The sequence below is a fragment of the Pogoniulus pusillus genome, chromosome 11, assembly GCF_015220805.1.
Source record: "Pogoniulus pusillus isolate bPogPus1 chromosome 11, bPogPus1.pri, whole genome shotgun sequence".
Classification (NCBI taxonomy): domain Eukaryota; kingdom Metazoa; phylum Chordata; class Aves; order Piciformes; family Lybiidae; genus Pogoniulus; species Pogoniulus pusillus.
This window is the reverse complement of record NC_087274.1, coordinates 11,751,465-11,777,519: the sequence shown is the minus strand read 5'-3', so window position 1 is coordinate 11,777,519 and position 26,055 is coordinate 11,751,465.

The window sequence follows — 26,055 nt, the reverse complement described above, 5'->3', positions numbered from 1 at the left end:
TAACAACTGAAAGGAGAAAAAAAAAAATCAATTATTCAGAGCTCTACTTCTGAACTCTTCTTGGGGGGGGATGGAATCTACCTTGTTGAGATGCTTGAGATTATTTAAAGATATTAAGAGATACAGCTGCATGCCCCAAATTAAATGGAGCAAGCAACACATTAGAGGCAAAATCAAGGTGCTAAGAAAGAAATCTCCATACAAATCAGTGCAAACGTTTGGCAGTTATTTATATTTCCAATAAAGCAGGTGATTTTTCAATTAAAATAGAGATGCAATCTATCTTTAAAAGTAAAGAGAATGCAAACAGTCAGCACCAGATAAATTAGGCTTAGGAAACTGCATACATCCAGAAAATAGGTTGCATTGCTCGAAGTGAAATAAGGAAGGAAAAGTGGAAAATTGAAAGCAAAAGGGCAAATGGAACTCAAGCTCTCAGTTTTCAACAGAGTCCCTGGGAAAAAAAACCTCACCCTTGAAGTTTTCTCTGCAAACACTGAATCAACAAGGAAAAGGGCACTGGGATCTGACCTCCCTTTCATAATACACTGGCAGGTTTTTTTCCTATGGATGGAAAACATTCAGTAAGAGGCAAGACAAACAATCCCAACTCGATTAATAAATTGGTTAACAGAGGGAGCTGAAAAGGGAAGCACCACAAACCAGGACAGGTTTTTTTGTTTTATTTTAGCACCTTTGCCTTTTCTTTTCCCTCCTATTTTGCCTCCTCTTTTTTTCTCTCAATTTTTTCTCCTCCTTTTTTTTCTCCTCTGTTTTATATTTTCCCTCTTTTTTCTTCTATTTTTTCTCCTCTTTTTTCCCTATTTGTTCTCCTCTTTGTTTTCCTAATTTTTCTCCTCTTTTTTTCTATTTTCTCCCTTTTTTCTATTTTTCTCCTCTTTTTTCTCATTTTTCTTAATTTTTTTCTCTATTTTTCTACTTTTTTTTTCTCTATTTTTTCTCCTCCTTTTTTTCCTCTGTTTTTTCTCCTCCGTTTTTTTCCTCTATTTTTTCTCCTCTTATTTTTCTCTATTTTTTTCTCCTTTTTTTCTCCTCCTTTTTTTCTCCTCCTTTTTTTTCTCTGTTTTTTTCTTTATCTTTTCTCCTCTTTTTTTCCTATTTGTTCTCCTCTTTTCTTTTATTTCATCTCTTTTTTTCTCTATTTTTCTTCTCTATTTTTTCTCCATTTTCCTCCTCCTTTTTGGTCTCTATTTTTTCTCCTCTTTTTTTTTCTCTATTTTTTCTCCTCCTTTTTTCCTCTATTTTTTCTCCTCCTTTTTTTCCCTCTATTTTTTCTCCTCTTATTTTTCTCTATTTTTTTTCTCCTTTTTTCTCCTCCTTTTTTTCTCCTCCTTTTTTCTCCTCCTTTTTTTTCTCTGTTTTTTTTCTTTATCTTTTCTCCTCTTTTTTCCTATTTGTTCTCCTCTTTTTTTTTTATTTCATCTCCTTTCTCTCTATTTTTCTTCTCTATTTTTTCTCCATTTTCCTCCTTTTTTGTCTCTATTTTTTCTCCTCCTTTTTTTCCCCTCTTTTTTTTTTTTTTCTTTTCAAAATAAAAAGTAGAAATGGATAAAATAATATTTGGAATACCACAGGGTGTTAAGGAAAACAGAGTCTACCCAGAGCTGCCAGGAGGAGCTCAGCCCTGCTGAGCTGCTGAAGAACGAAGCACTGGAGTGGCAGACGCAGTGGGGAGAAAAATTCCCTCTTTTCCTCTTCTCATTCTTGTTTTCTCTCCTGTCTCAGAGGTCATCAGTTTATTCAATTAACTAAGTGATGACTCCCAGGACTGTGGGGCTGATCCTGCTCTCAATTATCTCATAGGAGCAGAGTTTTGGTGATATTTCATAGAATCACAGAATGGTTTGGGTTGGAAGGGATCTTCAAAGGTCACATAATCCAACCCCCCTGCAATCAGCAGGGACATCTGCAACTAGAGCAAGTTGCTCAGAGCCCCAAACAACCTGCCCTGGAATGGTTCCAGGGATAGAGCATCTACCATTTTTCTGGGCATCCTGTGCCAAGGTATCACCATGCTCAGTGCAAGGAAACTCCTACTAGTAATTTGTCTACATCTCCCTCTTTTAGTTTAAAACCATCCCCTTTCCAGAGTGTTGAAACACAATGTGCTGGCCCAAGTGCTGAGTTTCTGGCAGGAGTAGGATCAAGTTAAAGTAGATCATCAAGGCTTCAGGTAACCTGGACTGAAGGAATAGAAATATTGAGGGAAAAGTACAGGTCAAAGATCAGTGTTACTGTCAGATGTGTTAGATACCCCTGACACAAGGGTCAGTCTTTGGGGTAGACACACTGGAGCCTTCAGCCGCACAGGATTTCTCCACGTGAGCAGGACACTTTAACTGTCTGTACCCTGCAAGATCAACCCAGCAAGAGTCTAGATGAGACAACAGGCAAGACTACCCTTGGGTGTCTAAAGTATGAGGAGCTGGACTGTCCTTCAACAGTAGACTCACTGCTCAGAGAGGGCTTTTGCCTCCAGCAAGGTCCATCTTGTCAAAAGCAAAGGCAAGAGGAGAACCAAACCTTCCAAGTTCAAGACAAAAGATTTATCCCTGACATGAAGCAGCTGCTCTCTCTGAACCAGGCACAAAACTCCAAGGGACAAAGCTATACCCTGGCCCAAAAAGAGCTGATGGTGTCCTGAGCTGGAGTCTGATCCCCTTTGCCTTGCCACCCCCTTAATGTACTCATTCATTTTGCACCCTTGCTCATTTCATGCTTTAACACCAAAATATCCCCAAAGAACCAAAACAGGGAAATGAACCCTTGCTACAATTCTTTTCATGATTACTGAGTAAATAATAACCCAGTAAAATGAGTGATACAAATCTCCTTTAATGACTCTCTCACCAGATTTCTGCCCTTGCCTTTCAGACCTCAGCATCAGCAGCAGAGGGTTTTGTCTTCTACCCATCAATTGATACTTAAATAATGCATAGAACTGTCTTATTAAATGCATGTTGAATATTTATTTGGAAGCTCATCACAAGTTGAAAGATAACCTTCATTTTCAATTCCCTTTGGGATAATCAGCTAATTGGGTATCAGTCAAAGCTCAGCCTCTTCAGTTTCTGCTCAGTGTTGGAGATTCTTCTAACGGTGCCTTCAGCACACACCAAGAAGCTCAGACCCTCCTGCTGTTTTGTCCAACTCAAGCTAATTCACAAGGTGGACATACAAGGGAAGATAATTAAAGTGGTTGCAGTCACACACTTCTTCAGCCACATTTGTGCTTCTGGATTTGGGCCAGACACAGGCAGGAAAGAGACAGCTGCTTCCTTGAGATAACTGCTCAAACCAAGTCCTGGCAGCTGTGGTTTCACATCATCTCAAGAGCTATATGTGACCTCCCAGCAGCACTGCAGCAAGATCTCACACTTGCTTGCTCCTAATACAGTTTACATTAAAGCATCTTGTGAGAAATTGAGTTCTCAGACTGACAGGCTCTGTGATACAGCCTGGGCTGTGTCTGACTTTGACTGACTGAGGTGTTCGCAGCATCACAAGCAGGTAGTTTGCACTGACGTCAGCTCAGTGATCCTGCCACAAGATCAGAAAACAACTCTACCTGCTGCTGAAGAACCATGGAATGATACAGTTATTGAGGTTGGAAGAGAGCTTTGAGACCATTGAGTCCAGCTGCTCACAATTACAGTATCACAGTATCATCAGGGTTGGAAGAGACCTAAGCCACTACCACTAAACCAAGTCCCTCGACACCACTTCCATGATTTTCAAAACACCTCCAGAGAAGATGACTCTACAACTCCCCTGAGCAGCCTATTCCAATGCCTGAGAACTCTTTCAGTGAAGAAAAACTTCCTAATGACCAACCTGAACCTCCCCTGCCACAACTTGAAGCCAATTCCTCTTGCTCTGTCACTTTTTGCAAGCCCCACCTGGCTTTGACCTCCTTCCAGGGAGTCATAGAGGGCAATGAAGTCTCTCCTCAGCCTCTTCTCCATACTAAACAACCTCAGTTCCCTCAGCCATTCTACACAAGCCTTGTGTTCAAGGCCCTTTGTCAGCTTAATTGCTCTTCTTTGGACAGGTTTCAGCATCTCAATGTCCTTCTTGTAGTGTGTGAACCCAGTATTCATGGTGTGGCCTCACCAATACCAATTAGAAGAGGACAGTCACATCCTTAGACCTGTTGGCTACACTATTCCTGATGCAAGCCAGGATGCCACTGGCCTTCTTGTCCACCTGAGCATGCTACTGACTCATCTTCTGCCAGCCATCAGTCAACACCTCCGGGTCCTTCTCCACCAAGCAGCTCTTCAGCCACTCTTCCCTGTGTCTGTAGTGCTGTGTGGGGCTGTTGTGGCCCAAGTGCAGGCCACTACACTTGACTTTGTTGAATCTCCTCTTTCAAGAGCATACCAGCTCCATTTTGGAGCACTACTCCAGTCCTTCAGAATGCAACTGCTTTCAACATGGAAAGGCTGTTGGTAAATTATCTTTTATTCTTAGATGCTGATGATTTTCTTTCTAAAGAAGCACAACTGTATCAGTGTGCCCAGGGAGGTGGTGGAAGCCCCCTCCCTGGAGGTTTTTAAGGCTAGGCTGGATGTGGCTCTGAGCAACCTGAGGTGCCCCTGCCCATAGCAAGGGGATTGGAATTAGATGATCCTTTAGGTCCCTTCCAGCCCTGACAATTCTATGACTCTACAATCACTGAATTGGGGTGGGGGTGGAGGGGTGTTATATCAGCCTGCTAAAGAACTACAAGGGACTGGTGGGGTGAGGGGCCAGCCCAGGCACCTCATTTCTGAGAGTATGACATCAAAAGCCTGCTTGACTGCACAGGAGCTGCCAACCCCTTTCACAGATGGGCAGTTGCCAGTGTCTGACATGTTCTGCACTATGAGACCTGACAAATCAGCACATGGAAGAAATTTACCCATGCCCAGAGCTCACCAGGTCTTTGGCAACTGCTGCAAATAGCTGCACAGGGAGCAAACAGAAGCACTCGTGGGTAATATCATCTTCTAGGCTTGTCAAACTCACTTGGAGAGCAAATTCAGCCTAACAAGGCTTGCACTGCAAACGCCTACTAATTTTCATACACTTGATTATTGCAAGCTAATGTTGTTTCCCTCCCCCTCCTCCCATCACTGCTCTGTGGAGTGCTGCACCAGTACGTGGCAAGGCATCCCTTGGGATACAGGAATTGTGCTGCTTTGCATGAACTGTCTCTAGCTTTGTATTCAAGAAAGATTTTCAGTCACATCCTTTTTCTCCCCAAACACCTGCAGCAGTTCCAGCTGGATACTTCTTACCTGGCATCAGCAAGGAAATGTAGAATGAGCTTCAGAACTTCCTAATAAACAGAGCCTCAGATTTTCACCTGCTATGAGTTTCCTCCTGTGCAGAAAGCAACAGCACAGGTGAAAATCCCGGTGTGTGTTGCCCAGACTTCACAAGTTGCAGAGCACAGGATGGACTCTCTAAGAGCCTAAAGTAAAGAGACAAATTAGTTCATTATTTCAAGCTACTTGACAACCAGGTCCTGAAAGAAAGATCTAATTTGTGGCACTTGTGTCCAAATTAAGTCTAATGATGACAAATGAGAGAGGATTTTACACACTTTTAGAATGAAAGCCCAACAGCTTTGCAGAGAGTCAATGACTCAGCCTGCCCTCACAGCACGATGTGTGCAAAGGAAAATCACCTGACCACAGACACAACCTTGTGCTGGTTTGAGGCTAATAGGAATATTTTAATGAGAGAAACTGAACCCTTGGCTGTGAGAAGAAAATAACAGTAACTTCTATATCACTCATTCTTCTGTTGAGAGATGCAAATAAAACACAAGTGTCTAAACATAGATAAAGTACTCACTTCTCACACACTTCTTAGTTCTCAGTTCTTCTGGTCTGAGGGTTTGTGTGGTTTTATCTGCCTTGGCTCCTTCGAATGAGATCTGTGTAACCTCATCTAACTTTTTTCCCCTTAACCTTCCTTGTTGTCTTTTTGACATCTCAACTCAGATCTCTGCCGATTTATCATGTGAGCTATATGGAGATTGATCATAGAATCAGTCAGGGTTGGAAGGGACCACAACAATCATCTAGTTCCAACTCCCTTGCCCTGGGCAGGGACACCCTACCCTAGAGCAGGCTGGCCAGAGCCTCATCCAGCCTGGCCTTAAACACCTCCAGGGATGAAGCATCAACCATCTCCCTGGGCAACCCATTCCAGGCTCGCACCACTCTCATGCTGAATCCCTCCAGGGATGGGGAATCCATCACTTCCATGAGCACCTTCCTCCACCAGCCAAGGACCTGATCATGGAAAAAAGTCTCTGATAGCATATAGGCATGAGTGGGAGACATTCCCCTTCCCAAGGCACTGCATCCCAAGGCACTGGGACAGAGCTCCTTCAGCAGCCTTAAATCCCAGCTGCTGCTCTGACTTCTGCTCTGTTCAATGTGGACAAACGCCTTGCCTGAGCTTTGGTTCAGCCATGTCCTGCCATCTGTTGCTGGTTTTCCTGAGGCTACCTGTGCAGCTCTGGCATCTGAAGGTGAGCTGAAGCACATGTGTTTTTAAGCTGGATGTTAATTAGCAATGTTTAGTTTGTCAAAGCCATGATTAATGTAGAGTTTCACCTGAAACAAACCAGAGCCATATCCGTTCACCTTCCCTACTGCAAGACTTGTTTTAGGGATGTGGGGAAAGAGTCTTTTTAAAACAAAATGAGGTCAGAGACTTGGGCACTGCAAAGCAGCTCGTTTATATTGGAGGCAGTGGAGACTGTTTGCTCCATCTTAAAGTTTGGCCCTCAACTGTAGATTACAATAAAAATGATCTGAGAACTGTCACAATAGGACTCTGCTTTGCTTTTGTATTAACCAATATCACTGTAAGGTGTGCTTAAGGGTGCTCATCATGCCCATTCTAATTAGGGGGTATTATTTCTAATGCCATTTTACATTTGCCTCTCACTAACCCACTGAAGAAAATCTGATTGCAGTCCACTTTTATCATTAGGGGTTTGGTGCCAGAGTAACAGAGACCTGCTTTGCTTTGCCTGGCAGAACGGATCCAGTTTTCACAGGGCAAAAAGGACTACAACGACTGTAAAAGAAATCAAAACAAAAGAGCAAGACACAATGAAGTCTTTTGGAATTCATCAGGTCCAACACTTTAAATGGCACAGACTCTTCTGCAGATGAAAGCTGCCTCTCACCTCTCCCATTCTGAACTTCCAGAACTACACCAAAACGTGCGAGAAGTTTCTTCAGGTCAATTTTGGGACAAGCTTTGCTTTAGCAGTGAACCACAGAGCTGCAGATCTCAGCGGTCCAAAACCAAACATGTTTTGAATTTGGCCTTATTGCATTCCTGATAAAGAACTCCAAGATAGCACTGTCAGTGAACGATGGAGTGTTCCTCAGGAGCAGCATAAACATCCGATAGCACATCCTCTAGCCAGGCTCTTCACCTCTTACCACTGAATGCTTGACAATATCCTGATAGGCTATCTGAAAAAAATAGTGGGTGACCAGGAAATGGAAGGCAATTGTATCTGCATTTACACAAGGCAGAGAGGCTTCAGTTCTGCCCTATTCTAGTCATTCATTTTCTTAATATTTGTTAAAGCTCATTACTTTGATGTAATTGCCCTTGAAGATTTGCAACAGGCTATCAAGTCTGAGAACTGCCGAACGCTTCTTGCCCTCTCTTGTTTACACGACTTGGCCAAACTTTAATGATTTGAGATGAGATTTTACAGGTGAACAATCTGCCTGCAGGAATATTTGCTCTTTCATTTATATCTAAAATGTCCTGCCCCTTTCTGGGATGAGGGCAGAAGCAAAAACAACATTCTTCAGCTAAGCTTAAACAATTGGAGCAAGTTTTTACTCCAAAATTCCTCCCTGCCTTTCTCACTTTGGAGCAGATGTTTTATTGAGGATGTCCCTGAGAAAATGTGGGCAATTTACAAGCTTTTGGGAAGTCAGAATTTGTACAAGCTCAGAAAAAAAACTAGGAACTTCAACCTGTCTAGGGCATGCTTCAGACTAGAGTTGGGCTTTCTCCAGATGCAGCCTAGAACAGGTTGGACAGCTGGAGAAGAAGTCTCCTCCTATCACTTTTTGGGTCTTTACTCACTGTCCCTCAGAAGAGAATAAAAAGATTTAGTATCCTGCTACCACAGGACTGATGAATAGGAAACCTATTTGTGAGCAGGTCCCACTCTGAGTGGCACAAAGATCAAGTAGAAGCAAGGTCAATGCTGCAACGTCGCCATTTGGATACGGCAAAGAAAGGTGTTTAACCCCTACAAATAAACCCCTGCCAATCAAATCCTCCTTGCTAAAGTTCACCAGGAAAACCAGGACACAAACTCCATTGAACTGGAATGAGGACCCACAGTGTAGAGGCTTGGGATCAGCAGCCAGAAGCACCTAGGCACAGGTCTGCAAATGGGATCTGTGATGGCCACATTCTGAGTGACCCTCCCCAGTCATGCGTGGGAAGATCAAGAGTTGCAAGCCAGGCAAAGACAAGCACTTCCCATGCTCCCACACTGACTGTATCAGGAGTTTACCTCAGACACATCCAGCTCAGCACAGTCAAAGAGAATCACAGGACTTTAGAGGTTGGAAAGGACCTCCAGAGATCATCCAGTCCAACCTCCCTGCCAAGGCAGGATCCCCTAGGGTAGTTCACACAGGAATGCATCCAGGCAGGTTTTGAAAGTCTCCAGAGAAGTAGGCTCCATAATCTCTCTGGGCAGCCTGCTCCAGGGCTCTGTCACCCTCACTGTAAAGAAGTTTCTCCTCATGCTGGGCTGAAACCTTCTCTGATCCAGTTTGTAGCTGTTGCTCCTTGTCCTGTTGCTGCTGACCACCAAAAAGAGATTGGCCTCATCCACTTGACACCCACCCCTCAGATATTTTTATACTCTGATCAGATCCCCTCTCAGGACTAAACAGCCCCAGAGTTCTCAGTCTCTCTTCATAGGGGAGATGCTCAAGTGCCCCAAACATCTTCATGGCTCTCTGCTGGACTCTCTCTAGCAGGACCCTGTCCCTCCTGAACTGCAGAGCCCAAAACTGGACACAAGCATTCAAGTCAGGCTGGTTTCTAGAAGCTGTCACAACTGTGAGCTTTAAGATAGCTGCTGGCCTCCAGCACACACAACACTTTAAAGGACTTCTGGTGTCTGAGTCTATAGGCACTAAAAATCAAGCAGGCAACATGAGCAAATGGACTGTAAACTGCTGCTTCTAGGCTGGAAGCGAAGGCACAGAATTGCTTTTCCTTTCTTCCTCCACCTTTCTTCTGCTTTTTCTTTCACCAATTCCCTCTTTTCTTAATCCAAATCCCTTAATCTCAGTGCTGATAACTGTGATCACTCTAATATGCTGCCATCTGAGGAGCTGAGAAATGTCCATCTTGGCCCAGTCTCTCACTGTGAGAAAGAGTAAATATGAAAAGCATATGGGCTCATCCAGGTCATTAATTTAAAGCAAATATGGAGTCAAGTGAGGATTAATCATATCTCCAGCAAAGGCTGCCTTCTGTTGGGGGGTTCCAAATCCATGTAGGTTTTTAATCCAAGGAGGAAAATGATGATGAGAGCCACAGAGGGAAGAGCTGACAGACATGGGCTGGATTTTCTCCAGACTCTACTGTTCTGACTCACAACCATAATTGTGGTTAGCATATCAGGGAGATGATTCTCTCCTGCTCCTCCTGGTTTTTGGAAAAGTACCTAAGGATTGCAGGGAGTCCAAGCAGAAGTCTACTGTATGGCAACTGCATTTGCTAGAGAGGATTGGCACACAAAAAGTCAGGCTGACCACATGGCAGGGCAAAAGGTTACCACAAGAGCAATGGCTGTGGTGTGCAGAGTTCTTCCCCTATTTTATAAGTAGTAGAGTGGCAATGGTGATGGGGAGAGCTGAGGAGCTCGTTCATGCTTGCAGTGGGTCAAACCTCTGAAGCCTTGAGGGACAAGTCAGGATGAGAATTAGAAAGTGCCTGAAACTACCTGAAAGGAGATTGTAGACAGATTGGTCTCTTTTCACAAGTCACAACTGATAGGACGTGAGAAAATGGCATCCAGTTACACCAGGGGAGGTTTAGGTTGGACATGAGGAAAAGCTTCTATACTAGAATCATAGAATCAACCAGGTTGGAAGAGACCTCCAAGCTCATCCAGTCCAACCTAGCACACAGGCCTGTCCAATCAACTAGACCATGGCACTAAGTGCCTCATCCAGGCTTTACTTGAACACCTCCAGTGATGGTGACTCCACCACCACCCTGGGCAGCCCATTCCAATGCCAATCACTCTCTCTGGGAAGAACTTCCTCCTAGCACCCAGCCTATACTTTGCCCGGCACAACTTGAGACTGTGTCCCCTTGTTCCATTGCTGGTTGTCTGGGAGAAGAGACCAACCCCACCTGGCTACTAAAAGAGTTATCAAAGGCTGGAAGGAACAGGCTGCCCAGGGAAGTGGTTGTATCTCCATCCCTGGAGATGTTTAAAGCTATGCAGATGTGGTGCTCAAGGAGATTGGGTAGTTGTGGCCCTGATGAAGCTAGATAATGGTTGGACTTGATGATCTTAGAGGTCATTTCCAACCACAATGACTCTCTAGTTCTGTGAGATTTGCATTTGTACTACTTGACACCTGAGGTGCACAGGACATTGGCTTTCCAGTCATGCACTCAACTGGAGATTACAATTTTTAATTAACTTCCTTAGCAGCCCTCAAAGGACCACAAATTTCTCTAACAAGACAACCCACTTATTATACAAGCTGGGATGTTTTCAGCATGGCCAATGTTCAGGGCTGGCTCCCTTTGCCTGTCTCCACAGTGGTGGCTCTTATTCAAATGTGGAACAGGTGAGTGAGAAGAAATGTCAGACCCATAAGTGAATCTGGTCCATAAAAGAGCAGATTTCCTTCCAGGTGAGTATATCAGGCCAAGAAAGCAGGTATCAAAGATATCTCACAGTAGCTGAGATCAAAAGTGGGTTGAGCACACTTGTCTTCCTGGCAGGAGCTTCTGCACATCTACTGCCTACAGTGGTGGAGGCATCGAGCTGTGAGTTACCACTCAAGAAGCAGGCTCAAGGCCACACAAATGCTCCAATCTGAAAAATCAAAGCACAAGAAAATCTGTAGCCTGGGATGGAGACAAGGTGACCACCTCCAAGGCCAAAGTGATGCACTCCAAGGCCAAAGTAGCCCACCTCAAGGCCAAAGTGATATACTCCAAGGACAAAATGACCCATCCCAATAACAAAGTAGCCCACTCCAAGGACAAAGTATCCCGTTCCAAGGACAAAGTAACCTGGTTTTTCCCATTTCTGATGGATCTGATCCTCCCAGTTCCCATGCAGCCACACTGTGAAATCCATTTGAAACATCAGAGAGAGATTGTACAGCAAACCAAAATGAATTCTTTCACTCTCCCAGCCCATTTATAGGCCAACAAAAGTCCTACATCCCCCCCCACCCTGCTTTCTGCTACATCCATTTCACTGCCCTTTGGCTCAGCAGCTCAAGCACTTCATGGAAATCAAGCTTGCACTCGATTCCCTTCAAAATCCAAATTGAGATGTTCTGAGTTGATTCTATTCCATTTTCTTAAGCCCAAATAGAAGAAATAGGTTTATCCACATAAATAAAAAGCAGAGAATAACCTGCCAGTTAAATCCCATCCAGGCGATTAGCTCAGTGCCTGGCTCTGTGCTAATGTGCTCACATTCCTTTGTTTGGCCCTATTTATGCTGCTCTTTAACGTTCATTAAAATCACTGCTGCTGCCTCACACAGAACAACTGCTCCAAACATCAGTGTCACACAGACAGGGAATTGATGCTTTGAAGTTCCCTCATTTATTCATTTTTATTAGGTTTTTCTTTCCTCCTTTCCTTCTTTTTTTCCCTTCCTTATTCTCTTATTCCCCCACCCCCACCTCATGATGACTAAACCAGTTTTATGCTCTTCACAGTTATTCCAAAATCAGTTCCTCCTGACATGGAGCTGAGACATCATCCCTCCCTCATAACCCTTTTTCTCATTTTCATCAGTTCTCTCCTCGCTTCCTTTGGCTCTCTGCTAAGTCCATCACAGCTTTGTTATTATATCCTCGTGGCTGGATTTTACAGCCCAGTAAAACCTAGAAAGCTGCATCAGAAAGCACACACACAGCAGCCCTTTGATGTTTGTGTTTGGGTGGCAGCTTGCTCGTGCCCTTGTGGTCCTTTCCAACGCCGACTGATTCTATGATTCCATCCAGCACCACACAGAGACAAAACCCCAGGACCGTGCTGGCTGCTGGAGTCACCCTGCCAGGCATGGGGATGTGGATAGCAGAGAAAGGGCAGGGACAATGAAAGAGGGACAGGTGAACATGTTGAGGTGCTGGAACGTGTCCAGAGAAGGGCAACAAGACTGGTGAGGGGCCTGGAACACAAACCCTATGAGGAGAGGCTGAGGGAGCTGGGGGTGTGCAGCCTGCAGAAGAGAAGGTTCAGGGCAGACCTCATTGCTGTCTACAACTACCTGAAGGGAGGCTGTAGCCAGGTGGGGGTTGGTCTCTTCTCCCAGACAACCAGCAATAGAACAAGGGGACACAGTCTCACGTTGTGCTGGGGGAAGTATAGGCTGGATGTTAGGAGGAAGTTCTTCACAGAGAGAGTGATTTCCCATTGGAATGGGCTGCCCAGGGAGGTGGTGGAGGCACCATCCCTGGAGGTGTTCAAGAAAAGCCTGAATGAGGCACTTAGTGCCATGGTGTAGTTGACTGGATAGGGCTGGGTGCTAGGTTGGACTGGATGATCTTGGAGGTCTCTTCCAACCTGCTTGATTCTATGATTCTATGATTCCTATCCAACCCTATCAAGATAACACTCCCTCTCCTGGGTACCTGCAAAACACCCAGCTTGCAGAGGACTGGGAGGACACATGCGGGTGGATTCTGGATGTGTCCATCAATGAAGCTCAGATCACTATCACCTGTTTTAACCAGCAGCCTGCTGCAGATCTGAGATTAGAGCTAGAGGCTTATAAAGGTCAGGTTACCTATATGAGCCTTCCAAAATAGATTTGTAGATCATTTCAGGTGCATGTACTTGAATTTTGATTTGAATAAAACAGTCAAAACCACCGTTCAGGTTCTATCACTGCATCATTTTGTACCTACACCCTTTAGAAAGTGAATATTTCCCTCTCACCTAGAAGAGCTGGAGAAACTTCTGTGCTGAAAATGAGCAGAAGACCTCTGCCTGGAGCCAGAATTGCTTTCCAGCCTGCAGTAATTAACGAGTGCTGTAGACCATCACTTAATATGATACATAGAGCACTGCCAAATCTCAGGATTATATCTGGAGCTCTACTCTCCAGTCCTCTGTGTCTGGAAACACAGAGTCTCAGCCTGGAGTTTTTTAAATGCTCTTCAAAATTTTGTGGCTATGGAGGAAAGCTCAAAAATATCAATAGCAGAGGCTATGTAAGTTTGTGTCCATTACCTCCTGTCACTGGGCACCAGTGAAAAAAGACTGGCCCCATCCTCCCATTTTGGGCCTCTCAATGTAAGAAAGATATTGAGGTACCTGAACATGTTCAGAGAAGGGCACTAAGGCTGATGAGGAGGCTGGAGCACAGCCCTACCAGGAGAGGCTGAGGAAGCTGGACATGGTCAGCCTGGAGAAGAAGAGGCTCAGGGGAGACCTCATTGCTCTCTACAACTACCTGAAATGAGGTTGTAGCCAGGCAGGAGTTGATGTGTTCTCCCAGGCACTCAGTGACAGAACAACAGAACACAGTCTCAAGCTGCACCAGGGCAGCTTTAGGATGGACATTTGGAAGACGTTCTACATGAAAAGAGTGATTGGCATTGGAATGGGCTGTCTGGGAAGGTGGTGGAGTCACCATCCTTGGAGGTGTTTAAGAGGAGGCTGGATGAGGCACTTAGTGCCATGGGTTAGTTAATTATAAGGGTTAGGTGATAGGTTGGACTTGATGATCCTAGAGGTCTTTTCCAACCTCGTTAATTCTGTTATTGTGTGAAAAATATAATGGATCTATTTTTTTCCCTAAGCTGTCCTGAGTTGAGGGCCTGAATCCTGGTATTTTGGCCACCAGCAGTTGGTGATGCTCAGTCTGCCATAGTGAGTACGGGATGCTATGAGCCATCTCTTAGTATAGCTCTGGCTCAGACACAAAGGGTCACCACCATATTAGCACCTTGCACAGAGGAGACACCACCCTCATCTGTTCCAGAGCTTTGGGAAGAAGGGGATATATTTTTTTCTTCACTAAAACATGAACGGTGCAAGCTGAAGGTGATCTCACTTGGTTTAGCTGAATGCAGCAGAGTTAAATGTTTCCTAGCTCCCAGTTTCGGTCCACAGCTCTCTCAGCTCATCCATCACGAAGCAAATGAGAATTTGAAGGACAAGACTGCTCTTTTAGGGAGCCAAGGAAATCCTGCCCTGCTGTTTCATGGGCAGGCAACATCCCAGCAATGCCACGCTCAGCTCTCCCCACAGATTGCCAGCATCCTGCTCTTCTGATGGCATCTCAGGAGCAGCACAGAAATCTCATTTCTCAGCACCAGCTTTAGGGCTGATGTAGGCACATCTGACAAGGGAAGGCACTGTGCTTGTTCAAGCTGAGTGAGAACCTGAGAGCAATTTCTGTGGAGAAAAGCTCTGCTTTAATAGACACGAATCAAAAGTGAACCCACAAGTTGACTCAGGGCTCCAGATGAAGAAAGCACAGGAAGGATTTGATTTTCAGCGGCATCTTTTTCCCTCTCAAACCTTGTCTAAGCAGCCCCTACACACCCATGAACCTCAGCCCAGACCTCTGCACTCCTTGTATCATTTACACAAAGTTGATGACAGCCATCTGCAGTTTGATCCAGCTTGTGTGCCTCCAATGAGTGCCTCCAGAAAATGCCTCCAACACAAACCCAATGTCATCTATCCCACCATCACCATGTCAATAAGGCAGTAGGTAGGGAACCACATCTCAGGAGCCCATTTGGGCCAGCACTAATCTTAGCACTGGAGAACAAAGGCATTTCAAAAACCTTGCAGTGGTGTGTGAAGCTCAGGGCTTGTCCCCAGTACAGCACAACAAAGGTTAACAGCACAGTGCAATAAATGCATGATCCATTCAGTCCACTTTTTACGAGGCTAAGCTGTCTGCCTTGATATTCTCCACCAGGGTCTTGAACTGAAGCAGGGCGTGGATGAAGGCTGAGTGCATGAGCAGAGTTTTATGGGGTGAAGCAAAGGGCCACGAGCAGACACCACCCTCTTACTAACTCCAGAGAGAAATTCCAAGTTGAAATACCTAAACCAAGCTTGACCTGCAATGGGATAGAAACATTTTTGCTCTGGTTATTTTTATCCTGAGTTTGGGTCCTAAATGTTTACCTCTCTGTTTGAAAACCCAAGGTTCAGACTCCCCAGTGGTACAGGTACTGATGGACATATGGAGAATTTCCAGACAGCACTGGAATTCAGGCCCAGCCCAGCTCTGCCTTAGTGAGCTGTATAATGGGCAGAGGCAGACCCTGTCCTTCTTTCTGTTCACAGTCTTACCCCTTGCTGGCCTCCAGTAATGCTGTGTCTCACCCAAAGGTGCTGCCTCCAAACATACAGACGAGCTCCAAAAGCCATCAGAGGTCTCCAGCTGCAAAAGCTGATCCCAGTTCATTTGCTTTCTCCTACAGTCCATTCACTAATGTAGAGCAAGAGCTTTTCTATGCCAGCTCCACACTGATCCATGCAGTGCTCAGCAGCTGCAACACAAGGTGTCCTTTGGTGGACATTCAGAGGCTCTCCCATGTCCTTCAAACACAGAATCATGGAACCATTAAGGTTGGAAAAGACCTCAAAGATCAAGTCCAACCATCAACCCAACACTACCATGCCCACTAACCCATGTCCCACAGTGCGATGCCCATGTGTTTCCTGCATACCTCCAGGCATGGTGACTCCACCACCTCCCTGGGCAGCCTGTTCCAATGCCTGACCACTCTTTTAGGAAATAAATTTTCCCTAATATACCATGTAAACCTCCCCTGGCACAACTTGAGGCCATTTCCTTTCATCCTTCCTCTTTTTACTTGGGAGAAGAGCCCCATGCCCACCTCACTACAGCCTTCCTTCAGGGAACTGAACCCTTCTGAAGGACTCGCTCAGCAGCATGGCTCTCATCTTACCTATACTGTGGGATATGGAAAGTTGCACCTATTATCAGCACTCCACAAACAAGGATTCAGGGGTATCCCATCACCAGATTAGACCTGAACCAGTCACCAATTCAGGAGGCTTTGATGAGGAGCCTGGACATGAGCTGTGCAGTGGAAAATGAGTAACCAGAGCTAAGACTGTGATAAAATCTCTGAGAATAATCATGCACTGAGCTCCTACCACGATGTTTATAAATACAAAGCAGGCAGCAATCCAGACAGAGCCACCCGGGACCAGCGCAGGAGCGAGCACACGAGGCCCCTGGCTCGAACAGGCAGAACAGAAACCAGAAACATGCAATTCATTCCCCTCCATGCTGGGCTGGACTGCAGCTCCTCCTCCCACTGCTCTGTGGATTAGCAGTCACTCACAAGGTCTCTCACGACAACTCTCAGCTTTGTTTCCAAGAGGTTTATGCTGTTTGTAATTCCTCATACCTGCTTGTTTATTTCATAGAATCAACCAGGTTGGAAGAGACCTCCAAGATCACCCAGTCCAACCTAGCACCCAGTCCTATCCAATCAACTAGACCATGGCACTAAGTGCCTCATCCAGTCTTTTCTTGAAGGCCCCCAGGGACGGTGCCTCCACCACCTCCCCGGGCAGCCCATTCCAATGCCAATCACTCTCTCTGTGAAGAACTTCTTCCTAATATCCAGCCTATACTTTGCCTGGCACAACTTGAGACTGTGTCCCCTTGTTCTATTGCTGGTTGCCTGGGAGAAGAGGCCACCCCCCACCTGGCTACAATGCCCCTTCAGGTAGTTGTAGACAGTAATAAGATCACCCCTGAGCCTCCTCTTCTCCAGGCTAAACAGGCCCAGCTCCCTCAACCTCTCCTCATAGGATTTGTGCTCCAGGCCCCTCACCAGCTTCGTTGCCCTTCCCTGGACATGTTCCAGCACCTCAACATCCTTCTTGAATTGAGGGGCCCAGAACTGGACTGATCTCTCCCGGGCGTCCTCGGCTGCTCCGGAGCAAGGGTCAGGCTGAGCCACATGCTGCAAGGCTGGCCAAGCCCTTCCTCACCTCCTGCCTCCTCACCATCACTGCTGCTGCTCATGGAGGCAAGGCAAGGACAGTGGATGGGTTCTGATGCTCAGCTCTAGAGCATCTTCCTCTAGGAAAGAAGAGGAGTGGGGAACGTAAGAGCATGTTGGATGCACACTCAGATGGTAAGCTGGTGTCAGCTCATCCAGCGGACTCGCGTGTGCCTACAGCCCTGCCTCAGGCAGCTCCCAGGGCCCCAACTGCTCGTCTGTGCAGCCTGAAAGACCTTTCAAAGTCACTTTTGCAATCTCATGACTGCTTCCATATGCTCCTTCTTCCCGATATAAAACTCCAGTGATCCTTCTAAACATCAAATCCTGTGCTCAGAAGCAGCGCAGCACAAACCAGTGTGCTCTGACACTCCAGCGACTGCAGGGCACTCCCTGGGAAGAAGGCAGGATGTGGACACAAGGGAAGGGTTCACACAGAGGCTGCTGCAGAGAAAGAAACTCCTGTTCCCAGCACAGGAAGGCTCCTATGCACATAAATAAGCCCTGTGGCCACATCCCTTTGGTCCTGCTGATAACAACTTCCTCAGCTCCTGAGCCCTCTGTCAGTAGACCCAGCACCTTCTCCATTAAAAACTTGTCCCACCTCATACTTCAGGCTGCTTCAGCCACACACCTGATGTGACAGAAGCAATGAAGCCACACAGCTTGTGATGGCCAAAACTCATGGTCTGACATAGAGCACAGACCTAGACGTTTTATGGCAGTCTGGAGTACAAGAGCCTCCAAATGCTACTCATAAAAGGAAGGTGAAGAGCTGCTTTTCAACACCACTCTCCTATTTTTTACCCCTTTCCCTTTTTACATGTCAAAGGCTGAATCCCTTCAGCTCCAGAAGAAAATGGGGAGAAAGACACCAGGAATTCTTTACTCATTGCTGCCCTTTTTTCACCATGTTTTCCCTCCTTGCAGGACCTGGGCCTGGCTGGTTTCCCAAGCCAGAAGTGAGTGAGCTGACAGTTCATCCATCTCTGTTTAAATTACTTTTTGTACTGCATTGAATAATTGTGCCTCCATTTTACTCCAGGGCTAAAGGTGACGGACTTAAAGGTGATTATCTTTTGTTAATAGCCTGCATTACTGAGCAAGATCTCAGAATTACCTTTGTAATCCTTCCCCACACTTTAATGTTGCCATTATTATTAATATTGCTCTTTAAAACAGACTTTTCTCTTGTCGTGTGGAGGCAGCAACTGCTGGTGCTGGCAAAAAGGCTGCCTGATACCATCAAGCAGAAGAATCCTATGAGTCATGTTGATTTTCATCTTGGAGGTGGTGAGGATTCAAGTCCAGCCACGAGCAAGAGGCATTTGATAGAATCACAGAATGCACCGAGTTGGAAGGGATCCTCAAAGGTTATCTTGTCCAACTTCCCCTGCACTGAACAAGGACGTTTCCAACTAGATCAGGCTGCTCAGAGTCCCATCAAGTTGGATCTGGAATGTCTCCAGGAATGCCTCCACCCAGTCTCTGGGCAGCCTGTTCCAGTTTTCCATTATCCTTATTGTGCAGATCTTACTCCTGACGTCCAACCTAAACCTCCCCTGCCCCAGTTTCAATCCACTGCCCCTTGTCCTATCACTCCAAGCCCTCCTGAGCAGTGTCTCCCCAGCTTACTTGTAGGTCCCCTTCAGACAAGGAAATGCTGCTTTAAGGTTTCCCCAGAGACTTCTCTTCTGCAAGCTGAACAAACACAACTCTCTCAGCCTGTCTTTGTAAGAGAGGTTCTTCAGCCCTCTGGTCATCTTTGTGGCCTCCTCTAGACCTGCTCCAACAGGTCTATGTCTATCTTGTGTTGGGGTCTCTAGAGCTGGACACAATACTGGAAGTTAGGTCTCACCAGAGGCAGAGCAGAGTGGCAGAATTACCTCTCTTAATCTGCTGGGCACTCTGCTTTTGATGCATCTCAGAATGCAACTGATCTTCTGGACTTCAAGACCACATTACTGGCTCATGTTCAGCTTCTTATTCAGCTTCTCACCCACCAAAATCAATTGACAATGGGGACAGACAGGCTTCTATTGTCAGTATGGGCAGCAGAGATTCAGGGGCAGAATTTACCGTGCTGTAGGATTTGTACAATAGGTTTTACCCTTTAAACATACCTATTTCCACCCTGCTGTCCCTCTGCAAACCCTGGGATTCAGTGAGCATTTGTACCATTCTTTTTTTCCCCAACTCTGCCCTGAGATACCATCCCAACTCCAGCAAATCCAGCTTCAACTTCATAGAATCATATACAGAATCATAGAATGGTTTGAGGTGGAAGGGACCTTAAAGAACATCCAGTTCCAACTCCCCTGCCATAGGCAGGGACACCTCCCACTAGACCACATTGCTCAAGGCCTCATCCAAACAGGCATTGAGCACAGGGAGGGGACATCCACAACTTCTCTGGACAATTTGTTCCAGTGTCTTGCCACCCTCACTGTAAACTAATCTCCTGTCTCAGTCTCCTCTCTTCCAGTTCAAAGCTTTTGTCCCTTGTCCTGTCACTACAAGCCCTTGTCAGAAGTCCCTCTGCAGCTTTCTTGCAGCCCCTTTCGAGTACTGGAAGGCTGCTTTAAGGTCTCCCTGGAGCCTTCTCTTCTCCAGGCTGAACAGCTCAAACACTTTCAGTCTGTCTCCATAGGAGAGGTGCTCCAGCCCTCTGATCATCTTCATGGCCTCCTTTGGACCCTTCTTGTGTCGTGGGCTCCAGAACCAGATGCAGTACTGCAGCTGGGGCCTCAACATCACTGACTTTAGACGCTTTCTTCCTTCTCAGGATTCAGAGTTGCTCATCGACGCTGCTTTTAAGCAAGCTGGCTGCAATACCCCATCAGGAAATCCCAGCACACCACAAATAATTGGTATTAGGATCCTATTTTTCACAGCCCAGACTTTCTGCAGTTTCTGCTCTAACAAATCACATTTGTCAAGCTTTGCCCACATTGTCTGCTCAACAGTGAGCACAGCGTGACAGCTATTTGCTGAGCACTCAGGGGATGGGCTCTGAAAGCACTCAGCACCACTGCTAGAGCTTGGACACACAGCATTTCACACACACTTGCACACTGTGTGCTACTTCCAGCACTTTTATCTGTTCCTTCTTCTCTTCTTTCTGTAGTTATCATAGAATGCAAACACAGAACAGGATCATTTAGGTTGGAAATTATCTTTAAGATCATCAAGTCCAAGCATTAACCCCAGAGAGGTTGTGGGACACTTCTCTGGAGACTTTCAAGGCCTGTCTGAATGTGTTCCTGCATGACCTGAGCTAGATTGCATGGTCCTGCTCTGGCAGTGGGGATGGATTCTATGATCTTTTTAGGTGCCTTCCAACCCCTGACATCCTATGATCCTGTGGATGGTTACTTGGGAGAAGGGACCAACCCCCACCACATTCCAACCTCCTTTCAGGTATTTCTTCTCTTCTTTGCTCTCTCCCATGCAGAGGAAACGAGCTGAAGGCTTGTGGAGAAGGGCATCATTAGTTGAAGCCAGGGCAGCATTTTCTATCATCATCAGCGTTGCACTCGGGTATGTAATGTGGAAATTCACCACTTCATTGCAGGCAAAAGGTAAATGTCTTGCTATTAAATAGAAAATGTTATGAACTTTTAATGCTAACTGTTATTATTAAACAGTTAAACATCCAGAGATGGAGAGAGGAAATACTTTCCCCATAGTGAGCTGTAAGCTGCGAGGTGCATCAACAACTGATGCATTTCTTCCACATAAAACACACATTAGAATGTTGTTAGCAAGCTCAAACCAATCTTCTAAAGGTAAGGAAACAGCCATGCCACCTCTTCAGTGAATTCCATACTGGTTTTCTTGCCACATTAGGTGCCAGTTGCTGCCTACGTGACCCTAAATGGTTGGACTTGATGATGAAGGGGCTGGAGCATTTCTGCTACAAGGACGGGCTGAGGGAGATGGAATTGTTTATCCTGGAGAAAAGAAGGTTCTGGAGAGACATAATGGCAGCCCTCCTGTACCTGAAGGGGGCTACAAGAAAGCTGTAAAGGAACTTTTCACAGGCCTGCAGTGAAAGGATGAGAGGCAATAGTTTGATCCACAGAATATCAGGAACTGGAAGGGACCTCAAAAGTCCTGCTTCAGTGCAGCCTCCTTCAGTGTCACCCTTGAATTAAAGAAAGTCCTTCTCATGTTTAGATGGAGCTTCTTGCCTTGAAGCTGTGCCCATTACCCCTTGTCTTGTCAGTGGGCACCACTGGAAAATCATAGAATAGTTTAGGTTGGAAGGCACTTCAAAGATCATCTAGTTCCAACCCCCCACCATAGTCAGGGACACCTCTCACTAGAACAGTCTCTCAATGAGTGGTCCCATTTTCCTGACACCTACCCTTTTAAGTGCTGATCTGCACTGATGAGATCCCACCTCAGTCTGCTCTTTTCCAGACAAAAAATAAGCCCAAATTCTCTCAATACATATGTTGTACTTCCTCAGCATCTTTGTAGCCCTGACACAAAATCACCCAGTTTCTGGATAGCCACACATGTCCCCATCCCACCACAGCTCTGCAGGGAAGAGAAGCCACGCTTCAGGCTGGAAGCACCTTCCTGTGCCCAAGGAGTTCTGCAGTATTTTAGCAGCTCATGATCTGTCAACTGCTAACAGCTTTACACACAACCAGAACTCCCAAACTGAGCTGCACACACCACCACCACCACCAGCAAATAAAGGTCCTGGCTGATGGACTCATTCCTGTGCAGAAATTCCACCCTGGGACTGAAAACAAACTATTGAAGGTCAATCACTACACTTGCCAGATGATTATATCCACTCAGCATTTGGTCTCTCATCTTGTCATGCTGATTTAAATTCGAATCATTAGGGTTTGCACTTTATTGTCCAGAAGAGCCTAGGCTCTGGTGGAGAAAGTGTTGGGGAAGCTCTCAGGGCTGAAAACAGCTTCTTCAAACAGCTTCGGTGGCAAAACCTGAAACTTGCGTTTCTGTGGCTGCAATCAGCTGGGATGGTCCCCTGGGGTGAGAAGTGTGGTGAGCAGCTCAGGGGAGCTTCTCCTGACCCTCTGCTCTGCACTGTTTGAGGCCACACCTGGAGTCTTGTGTCCAGTTCTGGGCTCCCCAGTTCAAGAGTGACAGAGATATGCTAGAGGGAGTCCAGAGGGGGTTATGGTGAGAAAAGGTTGGTTAAGAGAAAACAGAGAGTGGGATCTTATTAATGTTATAAATATCTGAAGGGTGGGTGCCAAGAAGAAGGGACCAGGCTTTTTCAGTGGTGTCCTGTGACAGGACAAGGGGCAATGGACACAAACTGGAACCCAGAAAGTTCCAGCTCAACATGAGGGAAAACTTTACTGCAAGGGTGCTAGAGCCCTGAAGCAGGCTTGCTCAGGGAGGTTGAGGAGTTTCCTTCTCTGGAGACTTTCAAGACACATCTTGATGCATTCCTGCGTGACCTGCCCTAGACCTCATGCTTTGGCATGAGGGTTTGGACTTGATGATCTCCGGGGGTCTCTTCTAACCCCTAACATTCTGTGACTCTAGGATAGGATCATGGATAGATGTTTGTTCAGAGGGCCTAAAATGGCAAGCTGGGCAGCAGAGCCATGCCCTGGAGTCTGGTATACCCCAAAATTCCTCTCCCTCTGTGGTTTGAAGGTGAGAAAAAGCTGTTTCCCCCACCCCTGTCCTGCAGGTGTGAAGGGGGGGAGCAGGGGCTCCTTCCAACACAAGGGGTGCCCGTGCAGTGCCCGCGCTGGAATCGGGATGGGGTTTGCCTGTGCTCTTCGTGCCTAGGAAGAGCTAACTCGACCCTTTGGCTAGGAAGGGTATAAATATTGGGGTTCTTCCTGCCTTGGGGCACCCACCTTAGAGCTCTCCCCTGCCTGGATAGTTCCTGCAGAAAGAGACCCCTGGCGCTCCGAAGGACAAGCTCCTGAGGGACAGGACCCTCCCTGCTTTGGACAGCTTCCCACCACAAGCACTGCCTTTATGCAGCTTGATAGGCCTTAACCAGCCTCTGAAAGACAGCAAGTGGCCAAGCATCTGGCCCACCTCTTCTGTCAGCCAGCCTGACTCACCTGTGAGCAAAATTTTGGCTCAGCCAGATTAATAGCAGGGAATGCTATGTGGAGTATCACAGTATCACCAAGGTTGGAAGAGACCTCACAGATCATCAAGTCCAACCCTTTACCACAGTGCCCAAGGCTAGACCATGGCACCAAGTGCCACGTCCAGTCCTGCCTTGAACAGCTCCAGGGACGGCGACTCCACCACCTCCCCGGGCAGCCCATTCCAGTGTCCAATGACTCTCTCAGTGAAGAACTTTCTCCTCACCTCCAGCCTAAATCTCCCCTGACGTAGCTTGAGGCTGTGTCCTCTCGTTCTGGTGCTGGCCACCTGAGAGAAGAGAGCAACCTCCTCCTGGCCACAACCACCCTTCAGGTAGTTGTAGACAGCAATAAGGTCACCTCTGAGCCTCCTCTTCTCCAGGCTAACCAATCCCAGCTCCCTCAGCCTCTCCTCATAGGGCTGTGCTCAAGGCCTCTCGCCAGCCTCGTTGCCCTTCTCTGGACACGCTCAAGCATCAAAATGTCCCTCCTAAACTGGGGGGGCCCAGAACTGAACACAGTACTCAAGGTGTGGTCTAACCAGTGCAGAGTACAGGGGCAGAATAGTAGTTTAGCCTTTTCCAACTCCTGACTTCCAAAATAGTCAAATTTATCTATGGTATCCTTGTAAGATCTTCTCATTCAAACTGAATCTGCTAATTAAAACTCAATTAATTTCTGTCTATAGTTTTGGGGGCAGGTTTTCAGGAAAACAAAATAACTCTGTTTATATATATATATATAGATAGATACAGATATAGATATAGATATAGATATAGATATAGATATAGATATAGATATAGATATAGATATGTTACTGGCTCGGCCACGTTAATTCCCTGCCTCCACAGGCCATTAGCACAAAGCTCCATTTCTCATCCTGGTCTTCAAGCAGAGTTAATCAATTCAAGGGAAGGTGTTTGGGCAGCAAGAGGGGAGGGGAAAAAAAAAAAGATATGAAGAAAAAAAAATAATAATAGAAATCTCTGTTTGAGAAAACAGTTCTTGGCTTTGGAGAGTAAAAAGCTTACTAGTCAGGGTAGACCTTCCCCAAAGCAGAAATTTTCCAAGCTTCCCATAAAAATGAAAGCCATAACCCAGGATTTTCAATTCCAAAACATACAGGTTTTCAGCTGCAAAGCTTTCGAATGTAAAGAGCTGTGTGCAGCCACGATGCCCTGGCTTCCAGCGCCCGATAAAGCTGGGATGCTTTGGGAGAGCAGCGGAGACATTCCACAGAAAGTTGTATTTAATTAAAATACTCTTTTTTTTTTTTTTTTTCCCCTTAATCAAAGAAAAGTCTTGGCAGGAAAGTTACAACAGGCTTAGCTGTGGTTAGGACTTTTGGATGTGGCCAGCACTGACTTAACTTCACCTCTGAATGACATCTGTTCTTTGGCTTTGACGGGACCTTGCCCTGCACCAGAGATGAACCAAGAGGGTGTTTGAGCCACAAAAAAAAGAAATGGTCTCACATTTGAAGCTCAAATTCATTGTCAGCGACAGGAAATCTTCAAGAAGTTCACTTATTCAGCATCTACACTTTGATAACTTGTCTAAAGTTGCAAGATCTGGAAAAGAAGACTGAAAATCCCCCAAATCCAGGCCTTCCAGAGTTTACTCTCTATGTCTTTGTCTAAAGCACGCAGAAAACCCACAGGAACAGCCTCTCCTCGAGGTATTTTGAAACCTCAGCTCCTAGTTGGAGTAGAGAAGGGCACAGGCAGACAGAAATGAAAATCATCTGGGGAAATGTTGACAAGGCAGTTTAAGACCTTGTGGAAGCCTCTGTCTGGATTGGGATGAACGATGGAGACAAGGGCAGCTTCAGGGAATGAGGGAGATTAGAGGCCAAGAGGCTGTTTGCATTTCAGCAGGGAACTTCAGCAATCTTGAATTTCAAAATGGCTGAGAAAGGTGAAATTAGATCAGACACTGTCCCACCAGCAGCTGTGATTGTCTGAGCTGGGAAAAGCTCTGACAGTGTCTGAATTTAGAGGGGGTTAAAAAAGGAGACCCAGCTCTATTCTTCAGCCTCACCTCTAGTCACCCTCAGCACCACGAATGTGTTCTGGTCCACCTACTTTCAAACTGAACAGCTGAGCAAAATTCACTCTCAACAGAGTGAAAAAAGGAGATCTGGATACTTTTGAACCTCTCAAATTACTGGATGCATGCAAATTATACACAAGTGAGGCTTGACTTACCTCATCAACGCCTTTCCTACCACCAGGAACCTGGTTGCCCAAAATCTACATGGTGTTTCTGGGGTGTCTGGTAGCCTCTCTATACCACTGATGAGTACCAACACCAGCCTCCTCTTTAGTTTCCCAGTAGCCTATTGGCTTATGAGAAGATGAGCTATGGGCCAGCTATAGAGTAAATGTTTTGATTCATAGTGTTGGGCTGTGGCAAGAGTGCCTGTGCAGGTGGAGGAAGCTGTTGGAAGAGGGGAGGTTCCTTCCCTAGGTACTTACATCTGGCAAAACACTGCAGGAGTCATTCAGTGCCAGCTGAAGCAGGCCAAGAAGGACTTCATGTCACTGGGAACAGCCATGGCTTTGTACAGCTCGATGTGTTTTGCACCACAGCTGAGCCATGAATTCACAAAGAGAAACCTCACCAGCCTCAGTCACTTGCTCACAGGC